This window comes from Pinus tabuliformis, chromosome 8 (assembly GCF_031772625.1).
Source record: "Pinus tabuliformis cultivar Carrire ecotype Pingquan chromosome 8, CPIR1, whole genome shotgun sequence".
NCBI lineage: Eukaryota > Viridiplantae > Streptophyta > Pinopsida > Pinales > Pinaceae > Pinus > Pinus tabuliformis.
The window spans coordinates 855,628,847-855,655,458 of NC_142294.1; positions in this window are offsets into that span (position 1 = coordinate 855,628,847).

A 26,612-nucleotide genomic window follows, 5' to 3' on the forward strand; every position below is an offset into this window, starting at 1 on the left:
CCAAGATTGCTCATTCTTGGTTTATTCGCAATGGAAACCTGTGGTGTGGTCGTGTTAAGGTGTTGTGCAAAGGAGGTAGGGGCACTGTGTTTCCACATAGTGAAGCTTTTCTCGTCAATCTGAAGACCAAGATCCTTTCATAGGTGAAAAATCAAACTAATATTTTTTCCATTGGCTCTGAATAAATTTTAATTTGCATGCTTGAGCCGCTAAAGTTATTCAAAACCTGCAAAGGGAGAATATTCATCTTCGACACATTTTTCATAATCTGTTGTGCTTTCTGAAATCGTTGTGTTTCCTCCTAATTGTTGTGATACCACACAATCCTCATATTTTGCATTTCTTCATTTCCAAGACCGCATTATCCTTCGTAGAGATTCCATATGTAAATTTTCCTATCTATTGAAATTGTATTGAATCCCTCACCCTAACTGTTGTGCTTGTTTAAAACACAATTGCCTTGAGCATTGCACTTTTCACAAGGTGATGCACCTGTCCCTTTCAGTGCTCTGACAACAGTTGAAAATTTGTAATTTTTTAGTGTTTTTCTAAAAAAAAATTGTATTGGTTAGTATTTTCTGTGGAGTTTGTTGCCTCTTAATCATCATCAAAGGTTTAATTGGAAAGATTCATCCATATTATTACTCTTGCATTGTTGCACAAAACAATTTTGCCTTAAACATTAGACTATTCACTGCTACAAAATAAACATCATGTCAAATCCATAGGAAAGAAACCACAAGGGACATGCTATTTTCTCATTTGAACCAAAATATATCTCATATATCAACTTAGACCCAGCTATTAGAATGGATTTTGAGTAGGTGGGGTGTATGATGTTTTGTGAAAAGATTCTAGGATATAATCTACAATTAACTGATTTTGCCGAGAAATTTGATGGATTTGAGGCTAATATAATAGCACTCACCTTTCCAATTGTAGAGGTCACAATAAAAACCACATCTAGCCATAAATTTGAAGCTATTTTGAAGAAGCAGCTTTGTAGCATTTTTTGTCCTCGCTAGAATTAGGGTTTTTGATGTGAAATTGGACATTTTGTCTTTTTCGTAAAGGATGATGGAATGGGGTATATAGCGTGGTCATTATAGTTTCAGAATCATCATTAGTGGGTGCATCTTGTCTATGAACATCCTTTACCACTTAAACTATAAAAAGAAGATGGCGTTGCACTTCTGAGATAGGCGTTGCATTTTGGATAAAAGAAATTGTTAAATTTGGAGGCTTTGTACGATGGAATAAATCTTCTAACGATGAATGTTTTCATGTCCAAACATGTTCACACACACTAAATTCATCATGCATCTCAGAAATTTGTCGTAAGAATCTCAACCATGGAGCGTTGCGCTTTTGCACTGTGCTTTCACACAGTCATTGTAATTTCATCATATCTCTTAAATCATATACCCATTTTCTATGAAATTTTTAGGGAAATATATGGTGTTAATATGAATAAACCCACTTAATTTCAGTTCAAAAAGCTTCACAGTTTCCGAGAAACAGGGCACCGTCATCTACCACCATTTTTTGTGTTTTCGCAAAATCCGTGTGTTGGATTTGGCTCAAATTTTTTGCAAAGAAGCATTATAAAAGATCCGAAACTTATGAAAAAAAATAAGCTCAATCAGATTCACCATTTAGGATATATTATAAAAAATATCATCGCAGGTACAATGTTGCAAAAGTCGTTGTGAGTCTGATAGCAAAAAGGGAGATGGTGGTCTGAAGCACGTTTTTCATTTTGGGGATCTTACATATAGGTTCATTACCATCAGAGGGATATTTTGAGACTACCCAATTCTCCTTTTTGTCAGAGGAAGGCCACAAATATATAGAACTTGAGGCACTGTGAAAGTTGTTGCTAAACTATGAGTTTTGCAGCAGATGCTGCGTTTTCACCCAATCTTGATTTTGCATTGTAAATTTGATTTGTTTGGCCTCTAAAGGTTGTTTAATCATGTTTTTAGGTGGAATAAATCCTTAGGATGGTATGGTTAGTGTTTGGTTTTTATTATTTCTAATTTTAATGGTGTATTAAGTTGAAAACTACATTAGGTAATTAGTTCCTATTTTTATGCAAAATAGGTGAATAGTTTGATGTATCTAGTTGTTTGATTAGTTTCCTTTTAGAAATTTGACCTGTATGGCTGGGAATGGAATATTTTTTGTATATTTAATATTTAAAAATCTAAGAGAGGAGTTCGGTTGGTTAGATTGGAGAGAGAGACAACTTGAGTGCATTGTATTTCCTCAATAGTTTTTCCAGTGAATGAAATACAAAAAGTGATTTGTAGGGATTTTGTGTCAGCTCTTGATGATGTTGTACTTCTTTATAATTGTAAGTTTGAATTATGTGTTTACATCTCTTAAATGTATGTCTTCATTCTTAGAATAACTATATGTTTAATTCAAAATTCATCTTATGTTATGGACCAGCTCACAAAAAGATAGAAAAGATAGATCGACGACTTCAAAATCAGCCTCTTCGAGCGGGAAACCTCCTTTACATTACACAAATGAACAATTCTTGGATGATACAAATGAATAAACCTCATTTCTATATATAGGAGTCTAAGGGGTCACAATATAATCAAATCTGACATAATAATAATATAAGGGAACAACAATAACAATAGTGGGATTCTATGGGGTACACTAATAACAATATGGGGACAATAGGGGCACAATAATAAAAATAAGGTCTACAATGACAATAGTAATGGGGGAATCGATAGTATTATAGGGACCTAGCATGAACCTCTCCTTCAAAAAATTGTTGTCCTCAACACTTGAGTAGTTTTGGATGCTTCTGTATAAAATCCTCATCCTCCCATGTGGAATCCTCAGCCAGAAGTTCTTTCACTTGATGAGATGCTCTAAAATTGATCGATTTCATAACTGTCAAGTTCTTATTTTTGTGACTGCATCAGGTTCTAATATGATTTTTCCTTCCTCATCAAGTTCTAGCAATATTTTTTGAATTGGGAGCTTGTCACCTATAACCTTCTTTAAAAATGAAACATGGAAAACTAGGTGCACTCAGGAAACTACAGGAAGCTCCAATTTGTATGCCATAGTATCAATCTTTTGCAACACCTTGTATGGACCATAATACTTTTGTGATAATTTATCATCCTTCTTAGCTTGCTTGAGGGACATTTGTTTATATAGTTGTAGCCATAGGAATACCTAGTCACCTACATCAAAACTTCTTTTGCTGCGATATTGATCTACATGTTGTTTCATTCTATTTTGCGCCAAAGTGAGGTTATCCTTTAAGAGTTGGAGAAATTGTTGTTAATACTTGATGTGATCTTCCACTGCTTGAACTTTAGAATTTTCTCTTAAATATGATATGATAGATGGTGTATGATATCCATAAAGTGCCATAAATGGGGTCATTTTTGCTGCAGTATGGAAGGAAGTATTATACCACCATTCAGCAAGAGGCAGCCATTTGACCCATTGTGTCTATTTATCAAAGGCAAAGCAACGAATATATCCTTCCAAACATTTGTTTACTATCTCAGTTTTCCCATCAAATTGACGATGATAAGATGAGCTATGATCTAACTAAGTATCGAGATGAGAAAATAATTTTGTCCAAAAATTTCGAGTGAAAATGGTATCTCTGCCGCTTACAGTAATCTTTGGGTTTCCATGTAGTTTTTTAATTGTTTCCATAAATGCAGTAGAAATTGTACTAGCTTTAAATGGATGAGAAAATGCACAAAAGTGTGCATACTTGGTAAGTCTGTCAACTATCATCATGAAGACACTCTTTCCTTTGGACTTGGGTAAACCTGCGATAAAATCCATTGATATGGATAAAGGTTGTAATAGACCTAGGGTCTTAATTGTTTCAACTTTATTTGTTGGAAAACCAAACATTCCGCCACAAACTTTTGAATATATGATTTAAGGCCATCCCAAAAAAATTCTTCTTAACCCTGTGGTAAGTTTTTAAAAATCTTAAGTGCCCTCCTAAGGGAGAAGTGTGCAATTCCATAAGAATATTTTGTTTGAGTTGGGAATTCTTACATAGGTATAAGCGATCTTTGTACCATAATGAATCATTTTTCCAGCTAAATGTATCAGATGTACTAGGATCTTGTTGTAAAGTTTGAATGAGTGCCCACATTTCTTCATCATTCTTCCATTCATCTCTTGCTTCATTTATCTGATCTAGTTGGATAAAAGAAATGGCGCAAAGCAGTGCTTCCACATCCTCATCCTTTCTTGAGAGTGCATTTGCCACAACATTTTCCTTCCCTTTTTTGTAGATGATTTCAAAGTCATAATCCAACATCTTTGTGACCCATTTTTGTTGCTCTTCTTAAGATAATCTTTGTTCTCAAAAGTATTTAAGACTATCATGATCCATTTTTACCTTGAAGTGTCTTCCCATTGGGTATGGTTGCCATTTCTTAAGTTCATGTAGTATTTCCAACATTTCCTTCTCATAAATAGCTTTGTGTAAATACTTTCCTTTGATTTGATGAATTTTTAAAGCAATGGGTCTTTATTCTTGCATTAAAACAGCACCAATTCCATTTCTTGAGGCATCACATTCCATAATAATGGTTTTTGTGAAGTCTGGTGCAGCTAAGATGGTGCTTGCCACATTACTTCTTTAAGATTTTCAAAGGGCTTTGTTGCTTTTGGATTCCATGAAAATGCATACTTCTTCAATAATGTTGTTAGAGGTGTTGCTATTCTCCCATCATTCTTAACAAACATGCAATAAACCCTGTCAACCCGAGAAATCCTCACAAATGCTTTATGGATGTTTGGATTTTCCATTCCTTAATGGCTCTAATTTTTCTAGGGTCTACCTTAACACCTTCATGAGATATAATATGACCCAGATATTCCACCTCTTGAAATCCAAAGAAACATTTAGAGCTTTTTGCATATAGTTGTATCTCCTCCAATAGTTTGAGCACCCTGTCAACATGTTGAACATGATCCTTCCAAGACTTGTTGTATATTAGTATATCATCAAAAAACACTAATACAAATTTTCTAAGGAAGGGTTTGAAAACGGAATTCATCAAACCTTGAAATGTAGAAGGTGCACTGGTAAGGCCAAAAGGCATAACCAAAAATTGATAATGACCCTCATGAGTTCTAAGTGTTGTTTTCGGAATGTATTTAGTCTTCATTCTGATTTGATGATATCCTGAATGAAGATCCAACTTGGTGAAGTAAATTGATCCATGCAATTCATCCAATAATTCATCAATGATAGGAATGAGAAATTTATCTTTAATAGTGAGCTTTTTGAGCTCCCTATAATTCGGACACATGTGCCATGATCCATCCTTCTTGTGCACCAATACTACTAGAGCAGAGAGAGAACTTTGACTAGGTTGAATTATACCATCCTCTAGCTTTTTTGCAACCATACGTTCAATTTCACTCTTTTAGGCATAGGAATATCTGTAAGGCCTAATGTTTAGAGGAACGCTTACTAGAATCAAATGAATAACATGATCATGATCATGAATAGGTGGGAGGCCTTTGGGAGTCTCAAATACCTTGGAATGATTGTCCAAGACTTTTTGGAGATCTGGAGAAATAGATAACATTGATGTGGGAAACTCTAGTAAACATAATTGTGCAATTACGCCTCATTGTTCTTTCTTTATAAACTTTTTCATTCAGTTAGAGTTGATTATCTTTCTCGGTTTGCCTGTGATACCCCTTAAGTCAACTTCCTTTCCTTATGAACAAAATTTCATGAAAAGTTCTTTAAAATTAAAAGCTATTGTACCCAAGGATTGTAGTTATTAGACTCCAAGTACAACATCAACACCACCCATTGGAATGGAAAGCATTGGGATATTTAATACATGTATTCTCCCATGGATAGCTTGACATTATGGCACTTTCTAGATAAATTTATGATTCCTCCACTTGCAACCATCACTTGACACTCTGTTGTTGGATATAAGAAGATATTAAATACCTTGGCTATCTTACAATGAACAAAATTATGGGTACTGCCAGAATCAATCATCACTATTACCTTTTTCTTCTTGATATGTCCTTCTATCTTGATAGTTTGAGGAGTGATAATTCCATCCAATGCATTATAAGATATGGTCATATTCATTTATTCTTTCTCTAGGGTTTATTCTTGGTGTATATCCTCTTCTTTTGACATTTCTTGTTCCTTTTATTCCTCCTCTTCACAATCTATGTAAAATAATTTGTTCTCAGTACACTTATGACCTTTAGTGTATTTGCTATCACAACTGTAACAAATCCCTTTTTCTTTTTTTCTTCCAATTGTTGTGGTGTAAACCTTATAGGCTTTGGAAGGCTAGGGGCAACAACACTTCCATCTTTATATTTATAACTAGTAGGCTTCCTGGTTTCCATAATTTTTCTTTCCATTTTTCTTGCCAACCTGAATGCCTTCTCTAATGAATCAAGTTCCCAAAGGTGAACCTCATGTTGGATGTTATCTTTTAAAGTCCCTATGAACACATCAATCCTACGCTCCTATGGAATATATTTTACCCTTATATTCAATTTTTGGAAGTTCTCAATGTGCTCCATCATTGAACCCTTTTGTTTTAGATTTATCAATTGGATAAAACGGGTGTTTCTTTTGTATTCTCAGAATGTGCTATCATTTCTTCTGTAAAAATTTCCCAAGTGACAATTTGTTTACGAGAGAAAAGTCATCAATACGATACAAACTAATTTGGCATACCTTTTGTATGTTTTTCATATTATGGAGATTGAAATATCGCTCCATCTGTAGTATTCATGTTACAGGATCTTTGCCATCAAACTTCCTCATATTGACCTTTGGAACATGGTGGGTCTTGAATCCAAAGTTAGAGTCTACGAAATCATGATTAACATTTATTTTGTTCTCATCATGAGTTTCCTTTACTACCATTTCATCATTAGCAAATATTTCTTGTAGCAACTTTGTTAAATTTGCCTTCAAATCTTCCATTTTTCCTTCCATATTAGCTTCCACATCATTCATCTTAGCTTCCACGTCTTTCTTTAAACCATCCATCTTATCTTCTATGTCATTCATCTTAGCTTCCATGCCTTTCTTTAGACCATCCATATTATCTTCCATGCCATCCATCTTAACTTCCATGCCTTTCTTTAAACCATCCATCTTAGCTTCTGTTACATTTTGTGAGAGTGAATTTTGTTGCACTTGGTCTTGTAAATTTGATATATCATGTTGCATTTATTACTCTTCTTCATGAGTCATGCTAGAGCTTTAAGGTTGCTTGATAGGTGTTTCCATTTTATTTCTTCAAGGCATTAATTAATGATAATTATGCTTCATTATACCCTTTGAATTCCTTCAAACTAATTTTCAAACCAAACTTATGCAAAATTTTAAAAAAACTACACACATTTTTTCACTTTGTAGGAGCTTGATATTGAATCTAATGTATATCTAAAATTTTGGATCTCCAAGGTCTAAAATTACGAATTGTGGTAGCCCTCTGAGTCCTCTTTCCAACACCACTAGTCTGATCGAAATTGGATTCTCCAAGAAAGAGTTATACCCAATCTCCCAAGATGACTTGATTATACATTTTTTAGTAGAGTGAACTTTTACGAAGTTCCATGTGTCATTGTTTCAACCTTCGGACCTGAAAATGATGCACAGAAAACTACAGTTTGTCCTCTTTCTGTAACTTATTACAAAAATTCAATCTGATACTCAAAGAGAAAGTTATGGCAATTTTCCCAAGGTCACCTATTTGGGACGTAATTCAGGGGTGTGCAAAAACCCTAAATTCCTTAGATCATATCTCCGAAAATATAGCAAGACAAGATCTGAAATTTTGTAGTATACCTAGGGGGATAATATGGGGTAAAGAGAGAGGTACCCAAGGGAATAATTTAATAATGGAATGGGCCGTAGTAATAAATAAATTGGTTAACTTGTATCATGTAAGGGACCACAAGTAGTAATAATGTAATAAGCCCATTGTATTAGATAGATGGTATTGAGGGAACCATGGTAATGACCCATGGTATTGTATGTATGAATCATATATAAAGGCTAGAGACTCCCTCATTGATATGTGAATGGTTATTGTATTGAAAATCATATGGCTTTTGGAGTGTTCTCCTTCCTTAAGGAGTGAATGTATGGTGTTAATAAAGAAGCATTTCTATATTCAGATCTTATTATTTCTTGAGGGGTGGAATGTAGTATACCTAGGGGGGATAGTATGGGGTACAGAGGGAGGTATCCAAGGGAATAATGTAATGATGGGATGGGCCATAGTTAATAAATAAAGTGGTTACCATGTATTATGTAAGGGACCACAAGTAGTTAGCAATAATGTAATAAGCCCATTGTATTAGATAGATGGTATTGAGGGAACAATGGTAGTGACCTATGGTATTGTATGTATGAATCATATATAGAGGCTAGAGACTCCCCCATTGAGAGGTCAAGGAATATTGTATTGAAAAGCATATGACTTGTGGAGTGTTCTCCTTCCTTAAGGAGTGATTGTATGGTGTTACCCTACCTTAAAGGTTCAATCAATAAAGAAGAATTTCTATCTATTTTTACCCTGTTGTTTATGGGCATATTTGTTTTATCATATAATTGTAGGTCATATCTATTACAATGGTATCAAAGCACTTTCTTGATTAAAGCGGAGATATTTATTTTTTGTAGCAATGTTTTGGGGTGGTGAGTTTTTAGATTAGATATCTAAGTTCTGGTGCAAAAGTTTCAGAATCTAATTGCAAATCTATGTCTTTTGCAAAAAAATACCCAATTTGAAAAAAAAAATCAGTGGAATCGGAGTCTGGATGAGGGAGATATCGCTGATTTAAAAATCAGTTGTGTTGTAGAATTGTTTTGACGAAAATTTGTGGACGGTGGATCTCTCGTTAATTTTTTTTGTTTTTTTGGAGAATTTTGAGAAAATAATTACATATCTGAGATCCTCTTAAAAAATTTCCCAATTTCAAAAAAGCAATCGTCGGAATCAGAGTTCGGATAAGGGAGATATCGCTAATTTAAAATCAGCTCTTTTTTCATAATTTTTTGTGACGGCGGGATAGTTGCAGCGCAAATTGGAAATTTGAATGCCCAGATCAGGATTTCTATCCCATGGGAAAATGGAGAATGGTCATTCTGTTAGGTCCCTATACTACTAGTGTAACCCTTTATTGTTATTAGGACAACCCCCTTATTATATTTTTCTGCCCATGTAATCCCCATATTGTTATTATTGTGCCCCATAGAAGCTCATTATTGTTATTATTGTGCCCTTACATTATTATTGTTATCTTTGCTCTGATTATATTATGACCCCTTAGACTCCTATATATAGAAGGGAGGTCTTGTCATTTGTGTCATCTAATAATTGTTCATCTGTGTAATGTAAAGGAGGTTTCCCCCTCGAAGAGGCTTATTTCTAAGGCGTTGATCTATATTTTCTATCATTTTGTGAACTAGTTTCATATTATTTGGTATCAGAGCTTTGGATTCTAGGGTTTCACTGCTCCAAACAGGTCATCGTGGAATTTTTGCTATAAATTATTTTCTATGACATTTCAGAAGCTAGCAAAAAAATCCATTTGAGATGAAATCCCACTAAACCCCATGTCCGAATTTTAGATATTGTCTCGTTAAATTTTCAAAGATATGATCTAAGGAAGTTAGGGTTTTTGCAAGCTCCAGAATTTCATCTAAAACAGGTCATCTTGGAAATTTCACTATAACGTGTTTTCTACAAAGTATCAGAAGCTAAAAAAAAGCTCATTTGAGAAGAAATCGATCTGAACCTAGGGTTCAAATTTTAGATCTTGTCTCGCTATATTTTCGGATATATGATCTAAGAAAGTTAGGGTTTTTGCAGACTCCCGAATTACATATTAAACAAGTGACCTTGGGAAAATTTTCATAACTTTCTCTCTAAGCATCAGATTGAAATTTCGTAAGAAGTTGAAGAAAGAGGACAGACTATAGTTTTCGGTGTATATTTTTTATATCTAAAGGTCAAAATAGTGACACGTGGCACTTCATACAAGTTAACTCTTCTGAAAAACGTATATAATTAGGTCATCTTGGGAGATTGTGCATAACTTTTTCTTGGAGAATCCAATTTCAATTAGAGTGGTGGCATTGGAAAGAGGACGCAAAGGGCTACTACAAGGTGCAATTTCAGAATTGGAAGATCCAAGATTACATAGTTACAATCGTTTCAACATCGAGCTCCAAAAATCAAGAAAAGGAAATATGAGGAAGTTTGATGGCAAGGATCCGGTAAATTGGATACTACATATGGAGAAATATTTTGATCTGCATGGTGTACCATTGTTACAAAAGGTACATATTACATCTAATTATTTAGAACCTAATCAATTTTTATGGTATAAAGGACTTTTTTCTCGTAAACCACTTATTACGTGGTCAATTTTCACGGAGGAAATGATAGCACATTATGAGGATACAAAGAGAAACACCTTCTTTAGCCAATTGATAAATATCAAACAAAAGTGTTCAGTGGCATAACACATTGAGGACTTTCAAAAATTGAATATAATGGAAAATGATATTCTAGATAAGCAAAGGATTGATGTCTCCATAGGGACTTTAAAGGATAACATTTAACATGAGGTTCATCTTTGGGAACCTGATTCATTGGAGAAGGCATTCAAGTTGGCAATAAAAGTGGAAAGAAAAATTATGGCAACAAGGAATTCTAGCCCTCACAACTATAAAGATGGAAGTGTTGTTTCTCCTAGCCTTCCACAACCTACAAGGTTGACACCACAACAATTGGAAGAAACAAGAGAAAAAAGACTTTGTTACAATTGTGATAACAAATACATTAAAGTTCATAAGTGTGCTGAGAAGAAATTATTTTACATTGATTGTGAAGAGGAGGAAGAAAAGGATCAACAAACATCAAAAGAAGAGGATATACACCAGGAACCAACCCCAGAGAAATAAGAAATGAATCCGACCATATCCGGTAAATCATTGGCAAGAATTACCACTCCTCAAACTCTCAAGATAAAAGGACATATCAAGAAGAAGAAAAAAATCAAGAAGTGAAAGATCACATTGAGAAAGAAGAAATGAATCCAATCATATCTTGTAATGCATTGGCTGTAATTACCACTCCTCAAACTATCAAGATAAAAGGACATATCAAGAAGTGAAAGATCGCATCGAGCATCAAGAAATGAATCCAACCATATCTTGTAATGCATTAGAAGAAATTACCACTCCTCAAACTCTCAAGATAAAAGGACATATGAAGAAGAAAAAGATTCAAGCAGTGAAAGATCACATCGAGCATCAACAAAAAGTTCTCCAACTTTTAAAGGATAATGCCACTTTGGTGCAGAATCGAATGAAACAATAGGCAAATCAACATCATAGTGAAAGAAGTTTTGATGTAGGCGATTGGGTATATTTACGGCTACATCTCAAGCAATCTATTTATGAGAAGGAAATGTTGGAAATACTACATGCACTTAAGAAATGGTGACCTTACCTAATGGGAAGACACTTCAAGGTAAAATGGATCATGTTAGTCTTAAATAATTTTTAGAACAAATATTATATTTAGAAGAATAGAAAAAATCAGTCACAAATATGTTGGGTTATGACTTTGAAATCATCTACAAAAAAGGGAAGAAAAATGTTGTTGCAGATGCACTCTCAAGAAAGGATGAGGATGTGGAATAATTTTTTCTTCTATTTCTATTATCCAACTAGATTGGATAAACGAAGCAAGGGATGAATGGAAGAAGGATCAAGAAGTGTGGCCGCTCATTCAAAAGTTGCAGAAGTCCTAAGTTCAAACAATATTGCCAAAACTTGACAAGGAAGGAAAAATCATATTGGAACCTAGAGCAGTCACAGAAACAAGAACCCGACAGCTACGAAATCAATCAATTCAAAGTATTGCATCAAGTGGAAGAACTTACCCAGTGAAGATTCCACATGGGAGGACAAGAATTTTATACAGAAGCATCAAGAACTACTCAAGCGTTGAGGACAACACTTTTTGAAGTAGAGGGGCATGTTAGGTCCCTATACTACTAGTGTAACCCCTTATTGTTATTAGTACAACCCCTTTATTATATTGTTGTTTCCATGTAGTCCCCATATTGTTATTATAGTGCCCCATAGAAGCCCATTATTGTTATTATTGTGCCCTTACATTATTATTGTTATGTCTGGTTTGATTATATTATGACCCCTAAGACTCCTATATATAGAAAGGAGGTCTTTTCATTTGTGTCATCTAAGAAATGTTCATTTGTGTAAGGTAAAGGAGGTTGCCCCCTCGAAGACGCTTATTTCTAAGGTGTTGATCTATATTGTCTATCACTTTGTGAGTTGGGTTCATAACACATTCTATTTCCAAAAACAGATCAGAATAAAGATTTTAAGCAATATTGACCGAACTATGGCCACTTTAAATTTTCGCCAAGTGTTTTTTTTTCAAAACCCTCTTCGTGGCTTTTAGCAAGATGTTTTTTTCACACAAAGATGATGGCCCTACTATTGAAGAATTCATAAGCATTAAAAATGAAGTATATGGGAAAAGGTGGAAATTTTAGTATGCCTTGGTTTGAAGGATGAGACTGCCAAATGATTTAAATCACTTGACAGCAAGAATTTGTACAAACTTTCAGATGAAGAGTTTGAAAATTTGTTTTTAGACAAATGGTCTCATGCTAGAAATCATGAGAATGGGACATGTAAGGGGTTATTTTCTACTGGTATCTCCTTATTACAGATTCATGGATGTATTCAGAAGGAGAAGATCATTGTGTCTATATATCCTAGTTGCAAGCAAAATCTTATAAATGTTAATTTGGCAAAAAAATTGCAAGTTCCAGCGAAACACATGGAAAACACATAGGTTAATAATGAGGATATGAAAATTTATAAAGATTTGAAGATTTCTATGGACAAGTATGTATTGCATTCTAACTTTTATGCTTCAGATATGGCTAATGTGGATGTTGTTTTGAGATACCCTTGGATGGAATCTATTGGTACTGTCAATATTAATGTGCAGAATAAATTCTTGAAGCTCTGGTATAAAAAGAAGAAAATTACACTACACGATATTTCCATCAATAAACAGGTAAAGTCCAAGGAGAATGAAGCAGAGGCTATGGAGGCAGAAGCACAAAGCTCTAATGACACTGACACATCTAATGAGCCTTTGATGGTCGACAACCAAACACAAACATAAAATTAGGTATCAGAAAAAGCACCAGACACCACTCATGCACCAATAGTAGAGGAATTCAAGAAATATATTCCATCAATTAAAGCTTCATCATATCACCACCCACATCACCCAATGAGACAACAACCTACAAGATGGAAACGAATCAGCAACAAGGACAACAACCCCCACATGATAGATAGAGAGGGGCGATGATCCACCCACAACACACTAACACAGAAGAGCCGCCAGGGTCAACTTCCATCTCAAGCTAGCGAGGCACCAGCTAGATCAAGGGTTCACCTTTCTCCTTGATGGCTAGATGCACGTGCATGGTACCAGTGGACTACCCATCTGAGTAGATCTTATTATTTGTGTTCTTCTTATGTTTCAAGAATGAAACATGTTTAAGTGGGGTGGAATGTAGTATACCTAGGGGGGGATAGTATGGGGTACAGAGGGAGGTACCCGAGGGCATAATGTAATAGTGGAATGGGCCATACTAATAAATAAAGTGGTTAACCCATATCATGTAAGGGACCATAAGTAGTTAGCAATAATGTAATAAGCCCATTGTATTAGATAGATGGTATTGAGGGAACCATGGTAATGACGCATGGTATTGTATGTATGAATCATATATAGAGGCTAGAGAATCCCCCATTGAGATGTGAAGGATTACTGTATTGGCAAGCATATGGCTTGTGGAGTGTTCTCCTTCCTTAAGGAGTGAATGTATGGTGTTACCCTACCTTAAGGGTTTTGATTAATAAAGAAGCATTTCTATGTTTAGATCTTATTATTTCTTGGGTATATTTGCATTATCATATATTTTCAGGTCAGATATATTACAAATTCAGACCTGAGGATCATCAAGATTTCAGCTCAAATGGGTTTTTGTTTTAGCTTCTAAAACATTGCAAAAAAAATGTTAAGCGAAAATTCCACGATAACATGTTTAGAGTAGTGAAACCCTAGAATCCAAAGCTCTAATACCAAATGTTATAAACCATGTCACAAAAGGATAGTAAAAATAGATCAACAACTTCAAGATCATCCTCTTTGAGGGGGAAACCTCATTTACATTACACAAATGAACATCCTTGGATGATACAAATGGCTAAACCTCCTTTCTATATATAGGAGTCTAAGGGGTCACAATATAATCAAAGCTGACATAACAATAATAATATAAGGGAACAATAATAACAATAAGGGCTACAATGACAATAGTAATGGGGGAATCACTAGTATTATAGGTACCTAACATCTTAATGGTGCTCTAATTCAGTTTTCACAAGTAATCTATGTTTTTCTCTTAAAGAAATATTTAGAATTTATCTACAGATTGATGCTCTAAGTGGTGTTTTCACCTTTCTTACACTCTCCCTCCAACAACGAATTAATTTTAATACATCACCAAGACTACCTAGCTTGCCCCTATGAACAACTCTTTCTCTTATCATCAAATCATTGCACAAATAATAACTTTTACATGACTCCATCCCAATGGATTTGTCTCCTTTCTTACTAGCAACCTTTTGAAAAAGAAAACCTCATTGAACAATATACCTAGACAAATATCATATCATTTTTATCAATCTAAGCAAGAGATCCCTCTCCAAGACTAGAAGCATTAGATTCTAGCCTAAAGTGGTTTGTAGTTACCTTTGGAATTTCTCTCCTCGGCCTAGGTAAATTTACAAAATGCTAACACAAAAGAATGAACAAGTGAAGATTTTCTAGCTGAAGACATTATGAAGTTCAAAAAATTTAATTTATCCCAAGGTTCAATGTGTATTAAATTAAAATTTTATGACTGCGTGACTTTCCCTTCAATATCCGTGCAGCGCGCGATATTTCCTTCAAAAGTTGTGTGGTTGAAGAAATGGTTGACTTAGTAATTTAGGAACACTTCCCACACTTGGAGGATGATTCCTTGACAGGATTTTAGTCAAGGATAGTAGAATTCAAGATGCCCTAAAGATATGCACCCCTCAATGGTATCCTCTTATCCTACTTATAAGTCATTTTCATTCATGAACCAAGAGACAGAAGAGGGATTCAAAAAATTCTATATAAATAGGCCATAGGAGAGCCAAAAAAAGACAATGTTATGTTGTCCAAATTGTTATTATAGTAAACCTTCATTTCGTTGTTGAAGCAGAAGAAGTAGAGCACTATTGTGTTGGTAGAATTTCTTCTTAGCAATCCATCACTCTAGTGTGGAGAGGATTCCACCACTGAGAGAGCCTTCATACTTCTTGGATAGAAAGGAGAAGCTTGCAAGGAAAGTGAAGAAAGGAACTTCCTTGTTGAGGATTGCTTAGCACCATAGCTCAAAGAACTCCCTTCAAGTGTTTAGTATTATATTATTTATATTCATCTTCTACCACCAGCAATCAATAAAGGGAGCCATTTTCCATAATTAGGTTGACTTGTTTGCTTCATTAAGCATTATTTGTGTGTTTATATCTTTGTTTTAGTTTATGTTTATATACGTATTGTTTTCACCATTTTCATTACTTTTTTTCTTCATGTGTGTCCACTAACAACAACCAAACTTCTTGTTTTTCTTTGCAAGGAACAACCTATTGCTAAGAAGGTGTCTTTTGGTACACCATTGCTACAAAAACACTACAACAATATTGGTGACTCCATTGTTGTCTTTTCTTTACTCTAAACGGTTGTGTTTGCAAGACCTTCTCTCTGCATTATCACCTCACAAGGTGTGCATCAGCTCTCTCAAATTTTGGCAGGACCTTTTGGACCTGTTGATGGTCGAGAAACTTACCTGTTTAAAATTTTTCTATTGACAACGTGAATTTCTGATGGACAGATGCATATGCCATGAATTTTTCTTAGATAGACATGTAGTTGTGTCTGTGCAGGAAAAACTCGTGCAGTTTCTAAAAAGCAAAAAAATTCCTTGTAATTTCACTTTTTTCAGGTGATTGACACAATTTTTTCCAATCAATTTAGATTACTTAATTTCTCTACTAATCAAAATTATTAGGGTAATTAGATTTTATTTATTTTATTTTCAATTATCACATGGTTTAATTAGGGGGGAAATTAAGTGTCCAAATTCCACACATATTTTTCAATCTATTTTGCTATTTTTTCAATTCACATAGCTTAATTAGTAAAGGAGTAAGTGGCCTATCATCCACAAATCTTGTTACTAAACAAAGCATTTTTCATTTAATTAGTTTTGGGACTAGGGCCAAGTGTCTGGCAGAAAGCAATAAATATTTGCTTCCCTTGCACCTTTTAGGTGAACCTGGGCTAGCATACGAAATCTTTCTTAAAGCACTTGTGTTTCCGATCTCCCTTTAGTCACACATAGTGTAATAGGAGAAATATTAAGAGGACCATTATTTGAACATTATTTATTCTTCTTCCAAGGAACAATTAAGATATAGTGTAATTAAGAGGATATTGTAGCACATTGTTGAATATCCACAAGTTATCACACTTTTCATGCTCACGTGCTCACCTGCACACAATTGCACATTAGACACTAAGCTTCTATAATCTTTGTATAAGAAGGCTTCCAGCTTTCGGAGATTTTTGTACTTAGCTTATTTTGGCTTACATCTCACTCCTAAAGAAAATCAAGACCCTTAAAAAGAAACCATAACTTGAACCAACTAAATTCCCCACAAGGGCCATAAAAGAATTTATAGTTCAGGTTACGACCATTGGGGGTAGGCATCCCATAAGATGCCATGGTCAAGTTACATATTTTAGACATAGCAGTTGACTTTTAGGGAGCTTAAAATCCTTCAATCATCCCATGGAATACCCAAGCATGGGAGAGACCCAATTCAGAAGGGGTTCAACTTAGGTCCAGTGTGTCTGGTACTATTTGGGGCTATCTAGCCCATCTAATGCTCGTACTAGTATTTGACTATAAATAAGCTAAAGATTTTAATTCTCACATGGGATGAAGGTAATTTAGTGGCCAAAATCTAGGGCATACATCCTTATAGGTGGAGGTGTGGGAAACACCAAAGCCTCATCCGTTACCTTGGTTTATTCTTTGGCTACTGGAAAGCGTAGCTATTTATTTCATGACATTTTCCTAGTACCCATCAAAAGATATCTTCACAAGGCTCAGTTACTTTGAGAGTGGAAAGGATGAATATGTATTCATATGATCTTTTATCATACATAAAAATAAATGAAAACCATTTTTTTGTTTGATTGATCACGTAGTCTAAAGTTAAAGAGAAAGTAATCATTTTATCTTCTCTTTGTTTTATGTATGTGATATATTTTCTTTGAAAATCATCTCCTTCCCCCAATCACGCCAAGTAGCACACACTCTACTCGACACCATAGGGAACCCCATGGCTCCTCATCGATCTAGACATTTTCAAAATCTCTGTCCATTACCAGGAGTGTTAGGTCTCTCTCCATTTAGGCGTAGAAGACACCATATAGTTATCATTATAGGATATTCCCATTAGGTTTTTTAGGTATAAAATGGGCCCCTTGAGGAAATTATAAAATAATAGTGGAAATAATAAAATAATATTAGATTACATCATCAAATTTTAGAGGGAAAAAGGAAAAATTAATTTTTTCAACTCGTATTCGCAACTTATCTCCCGAGGGGTTTACTCAAATTTCTAGTGGCAATGCTCGTTGGATGCATAATTTGATTCCTCATCCAAGGAATACCCATAGAGCATACTTTCAATGGAGCCTGCTACACGAAAAATGAGAAATACATTAAAAAAAAAAAGCATGGTTGCAATCACGGTTTTTCATGTATTTCACATTTTTCGTGTAGCAGGGTCCATTGAAAGTATGAAACATGGGTACTCCTTGGATAAGAAATTAAATTTTTCATCCAATAAGTACTCCCGCTCAAAATTTAATTAAAACCTTAGGGAGATAAGTTGAAAATACGAGTTGAAAAAAGTAGTTTTATTATTTTTTTTTATTTTATCTTCTTATTTTTATATTCCAAAAATGGTGAATCATCCCCCATGGTTGGTATCATAATCTTGAATCCTATTTTTTCTTATAAAGTTTAGTTTGGTTTTACATTTTTGTTAGGAGACCAATTTTAGACCTCAAAATTCCCCTAATGTTTATCGTTGCAACTTTTCTTAGAACTCATCCTCGTCAAAGTACCCCATTCACTACCCCTCAAGGGAGCCCCCATAACTCCCCTCCTAGGAGTCCACACATCACTCACTAGGGTAAGCATCCTCATCAGGGAACCCCCATACATATAGTTTTCCAAAATCATTTTGCGATGGTCCACAACTCGCAAGTCCCATTTTTAGCTTATTTAAACCTTTTTTTATTTAAATAAGCTAACTAATGAACTAATTGCACATGACCAGATTTGGTTAGCCATGCCCACCAAGCTCCCTTTGAACATTCCAAAATTCAAAGGGAAGCAAGGAGAAGACCCAGGAAATCATTTCATGACATTTCACCTGCGGTGTTCATTCAATAGTATCATAGATGATACTATTTGATTGCATCTATTTCAATGCACTCCTATGGGGCCCGCAACGAAATGGTATATTAACCAACCTTCTGCATCACATGGGAACTTTAGTTCCCTAGCCACAACATTCCTAACATTATTATAGCTTCTAGTTCACCACAACCCAGGCCTCGAACTCTTCACCCACTTAGAAAAACAAACCTGCTACACACATATCGGGTCACATACATCAGTGGCAAAAACGTCATAGCTTGTGTAAAGCACAGTTTGAAGAAAAAATCATCCTCAACTTGTTTTTGAGATCTCTCATGTCAGAAATCTCAAAATATGTGGCAAATTCATCCCCACAAAATGAGAAAGAGGCCATTAAAAAAGCTCAATATTTATAGCTTTTATACACTCAGCCCGAATACCTCTACCAAGTTCTTCTAGACACCCCACACCTGCAAAATTTTAAAGAGACACCAGTCGCATCCAATGTTTTCGATGGATTGATTGGGACCATAGCCCAAAATCACCCTGACAACACTTTCCAGTACCCTGGATACAATTACAGTGGCCAACCATTTGGTGCCATAGCACCACCACACCACACAGGATATTACCCTGGACAACCTATGCCTAGCATAATCTTGCTATGCCAATTAACCAATATCAGCCCGCATAACGTAGCCAATACCCTCCCATGCAAGGTGTCCCATACCCCCTTAGAATGTGGAAGAAATTCCTACTTCCCATAACTCATATGCCAGTCAAGGCTAAGGGAACCATTATTTCTCTTTCCCTGCACCTCAACAAAATAACCCACCAGCACAAGCTAATGCAGGGAATAATTTAGTGCAGCCTTCTCTCGCTCAACACTAGCAATCAAATGAACAGCTAAACATAGCTAACCCACCTAACATTTTTTAGAAAAAACCAAAGAGAAAGCAAAAGGGAGAGCTTGTCCAAGGGGACAGCAATCAGCAACAACCTCCACAAGCACTGACTGGGGGCAACCCCAACCGAAACCAAAACCAGAGACTAACCAATAACAACCCACAAAGTCAAAACTGGAATACAAGTCTACAAACTAATCATGCTTGTGTCATTTGTAGTGAGTATGGTCATTACACTCATCATTGTCCTCAACTCAATGAGTTGAAAAGGATAAAAGACAGTGGGGGAAAGGAGGGAAAAACCAACAACTTGCAGTGATGCAACATCCCCTCCCCCGTCAAGGAGTGGTACATACCTAGCAGGAACACTCCCAACAACACTAGAACATTTCTAGAGGAAGTTCTGAAAGTGCCTCAAAACTCGACATTTACATGCCAAGGTAAGATGTTCTCCTGCAGATGTGCAACTGAGAGTATGGAACTCCACTAGAAACCAACCCTTCTCCATTGACTACTACAAAACCTTTTTACAATCCCTCAATATGCCATGGAGCCCATCCAAAAGATGGTTAAAGGTCCTTTACGGCGAGCTAGACAGAACTCAAAGGTTGCTCATAACAATAACATATTCAATGATTTAACCCAAACTCCTTTAGTTATTTCAACATTGGAAGTTTTGCAATCATGCCCAACCCGACGAAAATCCTTACTTTTCTCTTTAGGAGTAATCTATCCTACTGATTCTCGTTTAATGGTCTTCGACTTGGATAAAACCACCCCACGTCTACAATTAGTCGTCGCTTTTCAAATTTTGGTCTCAGTCCAGAACATCGTCATCCGCCATTGCATAGTCGACGAGGGGAATCCACATGTATTATGCCCAAAATGTAGGTTTTAACCTTGTACAGAAATTACCTGCATACGAATTCTTAAACAAAGAAAATAAACAATGCGAGAGCATAACCCATAAAACACATATGCACAGAGATTTTTCCCTGGATCCCAAAACCGGGACTACCAACTTGATTTTTCATTATGTTCCTTTCAATGTTACAATACATATTTATACATGCCGAAGCATCCAATACCATGGACCGAAAACCATCGCGTCCAATACCATGGACCGAAAACCATCGCGTCCAAAAAACATGTGTGAAAATCATGCACAAAACCATAGGTGGGTCCGCCCAACCTAACATATGGTCCAAAACCAAAATTTTCCGGGGCGCTGCCCGGACCCCATAAAGTGGGGTTACGGGTGCCCTTCAAACCCCCTATTAACTACGTGGAAAGAATATAACACAACCCAACAATCTCCCACTTGTTATTTTCTTTCCGCAGGGGGCCACAGGAGAGCTTAGTCATTTTTTCAGCCCTGAGATTCCCATTGCTTCTCTACACCAAGAGAAATTCTCAGAGCTCACAGATTTTTTCAATGCATCTGCAGTATTCTTCAAAGTATCCACCTTTACCAGCAACACCTTTCTTTCTTCTATCATATCCCTCACAAAGTGATACTGAACATCAATGTGCTTTTTCTTTGAATGATAAGCAGGGTTCTTTGCCAAGAAAATTGCACTTTGGCTGTCACAGTCTATTCTTATAACTCCCTGTACTAACCCCATACTTGAACACAATCTCTGCAACCAAACTGCTTCCTTTCTTGCATGAGTGGCTGCCATGTATTCTGCCTCTGTAGTTGATAGTGCCACTACAGATTGTTTCTTACTCATCCAACTGACTGCACCTCCAAATAGGTTAAACACATACCCACTTGTAGATATTCTCTGATCCAGATCTCCAGCCCAGTCTGCATCAACAAAGCCATGAATATCCAACACTCTGTCCAATCGTGGTCTTCCTTGGTAGCACAAACCATAATCACTAGTGCCACGCAAATACCTGAAAACCCGCTTCACTGCTGTCCAGTGCTCCTTCCCAAGTTTTGACATAAACCTGCTCAATACTCCCACTGCATGTGCAATGTCTGGTCTAGTACAGACCATTGCATACATCAGGCTACCCACTGCACTTGCATATGGAACACGGGACATGTCCTCTTCCTCTTCTTGTGTCTTGGGACAATGTTCAACAGATAACCTCACACCTACAGGAATAGGAACCTTCACCGGTTTACTATCCTGCATATTAAACCTCTGGAGTATTGTCTCGACATACTTCCTCTGGTTTAACCAGAGCTTCCTCTTTGACCGATCTCTTTTAATTTCCATGCCCAAAATATAGTTTGCAGCACCAAGATCTTTCATGTCGAATTTGGAGGACAATTGGGTCTTCAAATCCTGGATAATTTCTTTGTCATTTCCAACCAGCAACATATCATCCACATACAAGACCAGATAAATAATACGGTCACCAATTAATTTAAAATACACACAATGATCTGCTTTGCTTTTGGTGAAGCCAAGTCCCCGTATAAATGTATCAAATTTCTGATACCACATCCTTGGTGACTGTTTTAACCCATACAGAGACTTCTTTAACTTTCATACCAGTTCTTTCTTACCCTTCACCGCAAAGCTTTCAGGTTGCTTCATGTAGATTTCCTCTTCCAAATCCCCGTGAAGAAATGTTTTCTTCACATCCATCTGTTCCACCTCAAAATCAAAAGCAGCAGCAATAGATAAAAGTAATCTAATAGAAGTTACCTTGGCAACAGGAGAAAAAATATCACCAAAATCAATTCCCGGCACCTGGGAATAACCTTTTGCTACCAACCGAGCTTTGTATTTCTCCACCTTTCCTTCTGCATTTGTCTTCTTCTTGAACACCCATTTGCTGCCAATGGGTTTCCTTCCAGCCGGAAACTCCACCAGATCCCAAGCCTCATTTTTGTACAAAGATGCCATTTCATCGACCATGGCCTCTTTCCAGAGTTTTCCATCCTCTGAATCCACTGCTTCCTTCACAATTATGGGATCATTATCAGTAACAGACAAAGAAAAATTTGAAATGAAAGCAGATGGACTATACCTTTCTGGCTGCCTTCTTTCTCGAACTGATCTTCTCACAGCCGGAGTTTGTGGCTCTTCATCTTTTGATTCCTCCTCTGCTGCAGAGTCTGATTCTTCCTCCTTTGGCTCAAACTCTATCTTCTCAAGTTCCTTTGCTTGGACTTCATGTTGAATAACATCTTTTACCTCTCTGAACAACACATCTCGGTTGTACACAACCTTCCGTGTGACTGGGTTCCAAAGCTTATAACCCTTTAAACCATCCTTATACCCAATAAAGATGCACTTTTTAGATTTACTATCCAACTTGGTTCGTTTCTCCTTTGGAACATGTACATATGCATCACATCCAAATACCCTTAGATGTGAAAGAGAGGGTTTCTTACCAGTCCATACTTCTTGTGGAGTCTTATCCTCCAACGCTGATGAAGGTGATCTGTTGATCAGGTAACATGCAGTATCCACCACCTCTACCCAGAATTCCTATCCTAACCCGGCACCACTGAGCATGCTTCTTGCCCTTTCCATCAACGTCTTGTTCACTCTTTCTGCGACTCCATTTTGCTGAGGTGTATATGGAGTAGTCTTCTGCCGTGCTATACCACACTTCTTACAAAATTCTTCAAATTCCTTGCTGCAAAATTCTCCACCATTATCTTTCCTCAGCACCTTTATCTTCTTCTCTATTTGATTTTCCACCAGAGCCTTAAATTCTTTAAACCTGTCAAAGACTTCAGATTTCTTCTTAAGAAAATATATCCATGTATTCCTTGAGAAGTCATCTATGAATGATACATAGTACACAGACTTACCCAGTGATGGAAGCTTCACAGGTCCAAACACATCACTGTGCACAAGCTCTAATATCTGTTTCGTCCTCTTACCACCAGAGGGGAAACTCACCCTATTCTACTTCCCATATACACAATTTTCACAGAAATCAAAATCCATAGAGCTATTATTCATACCTTCTACCATACCTTTACCATGAAGTATTCGAAGGCCCTTCTCTCCAATATGTCCAAGCCTTCGATGCCACAACATGGTCTTCTCTCCAGAGACCACTAGATTCTCTACTCCATTTTCAGGAACCATAGAACTATTGCACCCATCAACAACAGTGCTACCTTGCAGCTTGTACAGAGTTCCAATCCGAACTCCCCGCATTAATATCAGTGCTCCTCGAACCATCTTGCAGGTATCTTTCTCGAACACTGTCTTTACACCTGCATCATCCAACTTGCTTACAGAAATCAGATTTCTGGCCAATGCAGGAATATGTAGAACACCCGGAAGTGTTCTAACCCTTCCACCTTGCAACTTCAACTTTAATTTTCCCCGACCAATGATTCTAGCCTTCTTATCATCTCCTAAGAAGACATCACCACCATCGTATTTCTCATACTCGCAGAACCACTCTCTATGGGGAGTGAAGTGAAAGGATGCACCTGAGTCAATCAACCATGCCTCATGATCTACATGTGTACTTGAAGAAGCGAAGTACACATCCCCACCTTCATCTAAGGTGGTTTTCGCCTCTGCAGAAGGAGCATCATCAGATCCCTTTCCTTTATCAGGAGCTTTAGATTTACAATCCCTTCTGAAGTGCCCTTCCTTTCCACATTTCCAGCACACCACCTTTGTAGGTTTTCCTGGAGATTTAGATCTCCCTCTAGATTTAGATCTCCCACTCGATGACTTATTTTTGTTTCTGTTCTGGGACCGTCCTCGTACAGATAAGGCATCACCATTCTGGTTGTCCATACTTTTCCGTCTCATCTCCTCCGTCAGCAAGGCTGAGACTATTTCATCAAACTGCAAAGCAGTTGCATTGCTACCTATTGCAATAACTAGACTATCCCACGAATCTGGTAGAGAACACAACATACTGATGCACTTATCTTCATCTGAAATTTTAATATCAACAGATAATAACTGACTTACCACAGTGTTAAACGCATTCAGATGCTCTGTCACCAAGTCTCCATCTTTCATCCTCAGGTTATACAGCTTTTTCCGCAGGAACAGTTTATTCACCAGAGACTTAGATTGGTACAAAGTCCCTAACTTGACCCACAAAGCCTTTACCGTAGCTTCCCCTGATACATTCAGCAATACTGAATCCGAGACACATAATCGTATTGTGCTCTTTGCCTTCCGATCCAACTTCTTCCATTCTTCATCGGTCACTCCCGATGGTTTAGTACCCGGATCTACCGCGATCCACTGATCTTTATCCACCAACAGATCCTCCATCTTGAGTTTCCACAACTCAAAATTCTGACCATTGAACTTCTCAATCTCTATCTTTCCACTGCTCGCCATCTTCTTTCACCACCAGAATCGATCTCGCAGATCTCCCACTGAACAGGGTCTACCACAGGCCCGAGCGAAACCCCTCAACAACAAAGGCGTCCCCTTGAAGCCAAAACAGCTCTGATACCAAATGTAGGTTTTAACCCTGTACAGAAATTACCTGTATACGAATTCTTAAACAAAGAAAATAAACAATGCGAGAGCATAACCCATAAAACACATATGCACAGAGATTTTTCCCTGGATCCCAAAACCGGGACTACCAGCTTGATTTTTCATTATGTTCCTTTCAATGTTACAATACATATTTATACATGCCGAAGCATCCAATACCATGGACCAAAAACCATCGCCTCCAATACCATGGACCGAAAACCATCGCGTCCAAAAAACATGTGCGAAAATCATGCACAAAACCATAGGTGGGTCCGCCCAACCTAACATATGGTCCAAAACCAAAATTTTCTGGGGCGTTGCCCCGGACCCCATAAAGTGGGGTTACGGGTGCCCTTCAAACCCCCTATTAACTACGTGGAAAGAATATAACACAACCCAACACAAAATGGTTTGGAAAAAACTTGGATCCCCTGAACTCAAACCATCTGACATCACTCTCAAAGCATACGACAGGCGCCTTTTTTTTCCCGCATCCATATACCAAGGTGTTCTAGAACAACTGGATCATAAAACCATGCTCATAGACATTGAAGTATTGGACGCACAATTGGATTATAATATCCTTTTGGGCCGAAGTTATATGTACAAAATGTCAGCAATAGCATCTTCCATATTCAAGGTAATGATGTTCCCCCATGACGGGAAAATTATTACAATTGACCAACTCACATATTATGAGAAGAAGACATTAACTGCACCTGATGGTGTGCTACCTTTTGTTGGATCTTCTCATGAATTGGTCACCACTTACACTGAATTCAGCCCTAGCTAATTTAATCCATCAACACTCCTCGGGACATTCCCAGGAGACCCACCTGTGATAGAGGATATCCCTCCAGCCACAGGAGCCCTGGTGTGCATGATGAGTTCATCAAACACCCATCAAGATCAAGAACCAATTTCAGATACCAACAACAATGTTGTTCTTGATCCTACATTCTTACCATATGTTATCACCCAAACACCCTTCTTATTACCTCCACCTGGTTTTGTGTCACACCAAGTCATTGCAATTCTCTCGTTGCCCAATATGGCTTTGGCGATACTGGTCTGGTATCTAACCCCTCAGGCTATGTTGGCAAGCTCAGGTATCACCTCAACAAGCATCATTCGTATACCTCCCGAGGATAACACCCCACAACAAGAAACGCCTACACTAACACCAACCCGTGCCAGAAAAAAGTAAAAGATAAGCAAAAATGAAAAAAAAGCGGAAGCTTCCAATGTTGCCTCCTCTAAGGTACCTCCACCTTATACTTTTTATATATATTAGTTTGTATAAGAAATATATATATATAATATGTTTTTTACCTTGTTTTATTGCAAAATTATCATTTCATACTAAACTCTACTCCACATGTTGTAAAAAAGATTTCTCCACAATAAAAATTTACAAATGTTTTATTACAAAAATATTATTTCCACATAGTAAACTTTTATAAAAAAAAATTATTACAAAACTATCATCTCAAAATACATTTGGGTAATTCTCCCCATTGCATTAATGGATTGAAGTAAACGTTTGACATTCTTTTAATCTAAATTTATCTAAAATCAA